We start from the raw sequence: 7,734 nt of genomic DNA, 5'->3' as shown, positions 1-7,734 counted from the left end.
AATCTGACGGATACATTGATGTGTGGTGAGGTGTAGATTGGAGCGGCTGGATTCTGTCCATTGTAAGGATAGGAGTGAAGTTGTAGGAACTACTGGTGACTAGTACAATACAGATGCCTTTTGGGACTTGGGGCTTTCAGTTTTGGGTGGAGAGGAATGCTATGGCTCTCATATAATGACTGGAAGCTGTGTTGATTAAAGTGGAACCTTAGTCAGTAAATGAAGTCCTGTTAGATCACGTCAGGCTGGCCCCTTTTGCAGGATTATCCATGTAAAACATTACAAATACATTGCTATACCGTTTAAAATCCAATAATACACTGTCTTACCCTGCTCTGCACATGCTCAGTTGCTCTCCATTTTTAGGCGCTGCCGAATTTGTAGAGGCCGATCTGCTGACAGTAAGTCCTCGTTCACACTGGGTGCGACTTGGCATGCGACTTGGCATGCGACTTGCATGCAATACCATGTGCAAATTGCATGGCAAGTCGCACCCTATTGTCCGCAATTACAGCGGTCATATCGGTGCTGTTCTGACCTGGTCAGAGCCGTGCCGATTTCTAAAGTATTGCATGCACTACTTTTGGTGCGATTTGCGTAGACATCAATGTGCCGTGCAAATCACACCTCAAATCGGCATGTCATCCGACTTTGAAATCGTGCGACTTAAGTCGGGAACAGTGTCACCTGGGTGTAAGGCATCGTTCACACCATATGTGCAGAAAAACTGGTTTAACCTGACGCACAGCTTTCACTTGCAGAGACAACAGTTTATATCTTTTTCATGCACGCTTCAGTGAGTTTTATACACATTGCAGATTCCTGCACAGATAAAAATCTGCACATGGTACCAGTGTTGTAGTGTGAACAGGGCACATGGAGAACAATTGATTTTGTTGTGCCCTTGCAGAACGCATGCAGAAAAACTGACGTCTCTACACCATGGTGTGAATGAGCTCCAAAGCAGAACTAAACCTAATGATTTAACATTTTTAAAAAAACTGTTACATTCCCAGCATGCCAGGAATGCTAACTGTCACATTTACTTCTGTTCTCAACCAAACTGTCAAACCATCAAATGGCTGCTGTCATAATAACTGATTGCATGTGCAGCGTAATGGCAGTTGCAGATCAAACAGATAGCAGCTTCCTTGGCTGAAAAGGATAGGAGGGTGTAGTTCTACTGTAACTGCTGCACAGGGCTCTGGAATTCAACAAAAAACGGGAACAATGATGGAGGCAATTTATAGCACACACTAATTTTGCTTGCATAATTATTAACCACTTGCCCTCCATCGGATTTACCCCCCCCCCCCCTTCCTGACCAGACCATTTTTTGCAATATGGCACTGCATTACTTTAACTGACAATTGCACGGTCATGCAGCGCTGTATCCAAATGAAATTTATGTCCTTCTTCCTCACAAATAGAACTTTCTTTTGGTGGTATTTGATTGCCTCTGCGTTTTTTCTTTTTTTGCGCTATAAACAAAAAAAGACCGACAATTTTGAAAAAAAATATATTTTTGACTTTTTGCTATAAAAAGTATCCAGTAAGAAAAAATCAATTCCGTCATAAATTTAAGCCAAAATGCGTAGATCAGCAACTTATAGCGGGACTGCAGAGGGCATTCTGACACTGGGGTTGAACTGACTGCCACTGACATCCCAATGACACTGGGCAGGAAGGGGTTAACATCTAGGGCAATCAAAGGGTTAACATTGTGTTGTGCTTTCCCTAGTGTGCTGTGTGTGTTTTACTATGTAGAAAAGCTGCTTTGTATTGCTGTGCAGAGCAGTACAAAGCAGCCTGTTCATGCTGACGGGAGAGATCTGTGTTGTTTACACACAGACCTCTCCCCTGTCACTGTTCCTTGGTGATCGCCTGGTGCCTGTGGGGAATCTCCGTCAGGGACACGGTGATTGACAGCTGTAACCGCCAATGGTGGCTCACGCCCCCTACCCGGAAATGCAAAATCATGTATGTGTGTGTGTGTATGTACAGTCATGGCCGAAATTGTTGGCACCCTTGATATTTCTCCAGGAAATCATGTATTTCTCACGAAACGTATTGCATTAACACATGTTTTGCTATACACATGTTTATTCCCTTTGTGTGTATTGGGACAAAACAAAAAAAGGGAGGAAAGAAAGCAAATTCGACATAATGTCACACAAACCTCCAAAAATGGGCTGGACAAAAGTATTGGCACCCTTTCACAACTGCGGATAAATAAGAATGTTACAAGCATGTGATGCTCCTGTAAACTCACCTGGGGCAAGTAACAGGTGTGGGCAATATAGAAATCACACCTGAAAGCAGATAAAAAGGAGAGACGTTCACTTAACCTTTGCATTGTGTGTCTGTCTGTGCCACACTAAGCATGGACAACAGAAAGAGGAGACGAGAACTGTCTGAGGACCTGAGAACCAAAATTGTGGCAAAATATCAACAATCTCAAGGTTACAAGTCCATCTCCAGAGAACTAGATTTGCCTTTGTCCACAGTGCGCAACATTATCAAGAAGTTTGCAACCCATGGCACTGTAGCTAATCTCCCTGGTCGTGGACGGATGAGGAAAATTGATGAAAGATTGCAACGCAGAATAGTCCGGATGGTGGATAAGCAGCCCCAAACATGTTCCAAAGACATTCAAGCTGTCCTGCAGGCTCAGGGAGCATCAGTGTCAGCGCGAACTATCCGTCGACATTTAAATGAAATGAAACGCTATGGCAGGAGACCCAGGAGGACCCCACTGCTGACACAGAGACATAAAAAAGCAAGACTACAGTTTGCCAAAATGTACTTGAGTAAGCCAAAAGCCTTCTGGGAAAACGTCTTGTGGACAGATGAGACCAAGATAGAGCTTTTCGGTAAAGCACATCATTCTACTGTTTACCGAAAATGGAATGAGGCCTACAAAGAACAAAACACAGTACCTACGGTAAAATATGGTGGAGGTTCAATGATGTTTTGGGGTTGTTTTGCTGCCTCTGGCACTGGGTGCCTTGACTGTGTGCAAGGCATCATGAAATCTGAGGATTACCAAAGGATTTTGGGTCGCACTGTAGGGCCCAGTGTCAGAAAGCTGGGTTTGCGTCCAAGATCCTGGGTCTTCCAGCAGGACAATGACCCCAAACATACGTCAAAAAGCACTCAGAAATGGATGGCAAAGAAGCGCTGGAGAGTTCTGAAGTGGCCAGCAATGAGCCCAGATCTAAATCCCATTGAACACCTGTGGAGAGATCTTAAAATTGCTGTTGGGAAAAGGTGTCCTTCCAATAAGAGAGACCTGGAGCTGTTTGCAAAGGAAGAGTGGTCCAAAATTCCGGGTGAGAGGTGTCAGAAGCTTATTGATGGTTATAGGAAGCGACTGATTTCAGTTATGTTTTCCAAAGGGTGTGCAACCAAATATTAAGTTAAGGGTGCCAATACTTTTGTCCAGCCCATTTTTGGGGTTTTGTGTGACATTATGTCATATTTGCTTTTCTGCCTCTGTTTTATATTTGTTCCAATACATACAAAGGGAATAAACATGTGTATAGCAAAACATGTGTTAATGCAATACCTTTTTTGTGTGAAATACTTGATTTTCAGGAAAAATATCAAGGGTGCCAACAATTTCGGCCATGACTGTATATGTGTATGTATGTATGTATGTATGTGTATATATATATATATATATATATATATATATATATATATATATATATATATATATATATATATATATATATAATGTGGGATTTTGCATAGCCCTGCCGCCCTCTAGCAGTAGCTCTGCTATAGGGTGGCGGGGAACCAGCTAATGTGGAATGTATGTTCCTTGCTAAAGAACATTATTTTTTTTTATCAGTTGTTATAAGTAAAGTTCTGCTTTAATGACTAATCTGTAATCATGTGGTCCCATGAAAGGAAAGCTGTGGTATGTGGGGAGACATCTAGAAGGCCAGATGACCTCTTGGAAAGCTTTTAGAAGCCCCTTGGGGGCTATATAAAGGGGTTTCCCGTCCCAGCTGGCCCAGTCTCCTCAGAAGGCATAGCTATGGTGCTCCCCTCCCTTTTTTGTCTTAGACATTCATTGTATTGTGGGGTCGCCTGTTAGCTCAAAGGGGAACAGTTGGCAGGTTTGTTCATGGTTTGAGTTGTGGTGACATTTTTTTGATATGACGTTTTTCATTGTGTGGAGATGTCACTTTTATAGTCCCAGAGGGGGGCATTCTTAAAGTGGTTCTAAAGGCTCAAGGTTTTTTGACTTCATGCATTCTATCCATGAAGGTAAAAAACCTTCTGTGTGTATCAGCCCCCCCCCCCAACACTTACCTGAGCCCCATCCCGATCCAACAATGTTGGCAGAGGCTATTGGCTCCCACTTCTGTCAATCACAGCCAGTGAGCCAATCAGGAGAGGGAGGGGCAGGGCTGAACCATGGCTCTGTGTGTGTGAATGGACACGCAGAGCTGCAGCTCATGAGCTCACCTGCTCAAGTTCCCCCATAGCAAGCTGCTTGCTGTGGGGGCACCCAACAGGAGGGAGGGGCAAGGAGTGCTGGGGGGGGGGGGCAAAAAGAGGGGGATCTTGGCTGCTCTGCAAAACCACTGTGTAGAGCAGGTAAGTATGACATGTTTGCTTTTTGTTATATTTTAAAACAAGACTTTAGTATCACTTTAAGTTCTTAAGTTTGATTTATGGCTTGAGCCATGGGGACTAAGCTAATTTAAACACTTGCTGGCCAGTCACATACCGGGTACGTCACTGGACTAAAAGTGGTTGTACCAGGATGATGCCTGAGCTGCAGGCATCACCCTGTTGTTCTTTTGTTTTTTTAGGGCTGATGGTGGCTGGCTTGCAGTAGCAATTGGAGTGGCTAATACAAGCTGCAGGAGGGGACCCCCCATCCCTCCACCTTCAACATGATCTCTCGTCCCACCAGGAGTCCCAACCAACCAACCAGCCAGTATTTCCACAAGCTGATCACAGAGTCCAACAAAAACTGGATCAGCTTTATTCAGGTCAATGATCTAGTAACCTGCGATGACCTTACGTTACTTCTGATTTACCCGGAAATACACTGTGTAAAAAAGAGAAGCATTTGATCACAGCAATCTTGAGTTGGGTTTGGATTATGTATTGTGTTTTATTTGCATTAAAATGCATATTTTCCCAAAACAATTGCAAAACCCACCAATTTTTGTTCTAGGGCCTCTGTTTTAAAAATATTCCATGCTTTGGGGTTCTAAGAATTTTTGTAGTAAAAAATACTGATTGTTACATGTAAACAAAAAGTGCCAGAAAAGGCTGGGTCTTCACTTGGTTAAGTAAAGTCAATTTGATGTAAACAATTATTTATTGAAATTGTTTTATGATTAAAACTTTGATCCAATGAACCACTTGAATACCAGCCTGTAATACCCCTTCAATTCTAGGTATTTATTTTCAGTTTACAGTGCTTTGATAGTTTGACAGTTGCGCATTCAACACTACCCAAATGAATATTCCCTCCTTTTTTAAACAGAAATCACTTTCTTTTGATGGTATTTTAATAACTGCAGTTTTTTTTTATTTTTTACAGATCTAGAAAAAAGGGCTACATTTTCCATTTTCTTTTCTGTTATAAAATATCTGAAATGAAAATGGCAGGACAGTACAAAATACTCCCAAATCACCCCTTTTTTTTCAAAACTAAATACCCTCATCTCATTTTTTCCTACTTTTTTTTTTTTTTTTTTTAATTAAGAGACATGGAGCTTGGTAATAGAGAGAGAGAGAGAGAGGAGGAGGAGGAGGCGGCAGAGGACTTATTGTACAGGTCACATACAGTGGGAGGTTGGAGATGAAGGGTTAATAGGTGTGTAGGACAAAGGAGGTGAGGGGTTAAAACACAGACAGACTAGGGCTGAGATATACAGGAAAGGATGGGGGTGAAAGAGCCCTGACACAGCCCCTGCTCCCAGTTTCACATCAGCATGTTGCTAAACACAAACCTCCTCACGGATGTCAAATTGGGAGAAGCCACTGTGTCCGTGCAGCTGCTGCATTCCAATTGACATGAATGGGACTGCCTGCACATGGATGTATGGAACACGTGTGAATCCCATGCAGGCAGACATAGCCCTTTGCATGGGTGTGCGCTTTAGTACTCATGTGTGAACAAGGCCTATAACTGTTTCATTATCACTTCAGCTTTCTCTGGGACACTTGGCTCTCACCACCCGGCCTCGTCTGTACTTGAACTCTTGATCCAAGGCAGTGGTGGACAGGTTGCTCAGAAAAGGTCATTGTGCGTGTTGGCAAGAAGCTGAAATTTTGGACCTCACCTTGAGACCTGTAGATCCCCTTCCTAGCACCCATGGATTGAAAGATTTGCCTTTGCTTTCCTACAAGAAATACTCCAATTTAAAGTGATTCTGTCACCATAACACACTATATTTTTTTATATTAATTGAACCCTTCAATGAATAGGGGGCGTTGATGCTTGGATGCCCATACTAAATTTAATAGCAACAGCTTCTGTCAGTAAACTTACTATTAATTCTAATTTGTATAAATCAATAATTTTTTTATGTAGATTTTTAAGAACATATAAGACTGGACGCGTTTATCTATAAGATGATGGCTTTAATTTTTGGCATTGAACTCCATACTGCATGTGACCACTAACACGTCCCAGCCACCTATCAACAGCCCTCTGAAAAGCAGTCCACCATGGATCACTTTTCAGGCTCCATGCATACTGGACGTTGTGATAACGCTGGCAGCGTTAGCTGTGTAAAGTCACGTTAAAAACATGAGTTTTTCAGCAGTTTTTTTTTTTTTGTCAAAAAAAGGTCCAAAAATGCCGGTTTGCAGCGTTTTTCAGCTTTAGAGCATTTTTTACAGCTAAAAAATCACTAGTTCTGGGGTTTTTTTTCCAGCCAATAAATGTCCCTGTCAAAACACATTAATTACAGTCTATGTGTGCATGGACACAGGATAACATGCTGGGGGGGTTTACTAGCTGTAGAAAAAAACATCAAAAACAGCCGCTATAAAAACGTCCAGTGTGCATGGGGACTCAAAGGAGCGGTGAACACCACTGCATGTGTAAACAAGCCCGATTTTGTTTTATTTTCCCAAAGTATAAAACATGGACCAGACACTATGGTCCAGGCCAGTTTTGACATTTCTCACAAAAAGATTTGTTTGTTGTTTTTTGCTAGAAAATTACTTAGAACCCCCACATATTGTGTATTTTCTGAAAGCAGAAGTCCTTGAGAATAAAATGGTACTTGGTATGTTTATATAGCATGATATTTTCTCATCTGTTTATCAAGTGCAAATTTTCAGGAAAAAGTACACTTAAATGAATTTTAGTGCACATAAACCCAATACAATACTCCTTTTTTTTTTTTTCCATATCCTGTATATATGTGTGTATATGTATATATGTGTGTGTGTGTGTATGTGTGTATATATATATATATATATATATATATATATCTCCTGTATTATCGCTAGGTTTGTGTGTGTTTATGTTTATATGCGTGCAGCACCTACATGCATGTTCGCATTTGCACATGAGCACAGGGAGACGGGTGCTGGGATTGAACAGCAGCCCTTGTGATAGCTGGGGCAGTGACAAGTACTCTTTCTGAAGTGAGCTGGGGTCTTTTAGACCCTGGATTTCTCCTCTGCCCTCCAAAGCAGCTGATCAAGTCTAGATTGGTTACTTCACTGCCCTATTTCAGCCAATAA

At 41.9% G+C, this 7,734-nt stretch overlaps 1 protein-coding gene across 1 annotated transcript in view; it reads left to right on the top strand.

Annotated features, from left to right (window-relative positions):
* LOC149440448 (carbonyl reductase family member 4-like) overlaps window positions 1-7,734 on the top strand; it is a 30,868-nt gene that overhangs the window by 277 nt on the left and 22,857 nt on the right. The gene's annotated exons all lie outside the window — the stretch shown is intronic.

The sequence above is a fragment of the Staurois parvus genome, unplaced genomic scaffold, assembly GCF_062004578.1.
Source record: "Staurois parvus isolate SC_StPar_1 unplaced genomic scaffold, SC_StPar_1.0 ptg001083l, whole genome shotgun sequence".
Lineage (NCBI taxonomy): Eukaryota > Metazoa > Chordata > Amphibia > Anura > Ranidae > Staurois > Staurois parvus.
Note: the sequence above shows the minus strand (reverse complement) of the source record. Positions and strands in the feature narration are given on the sequence as shown.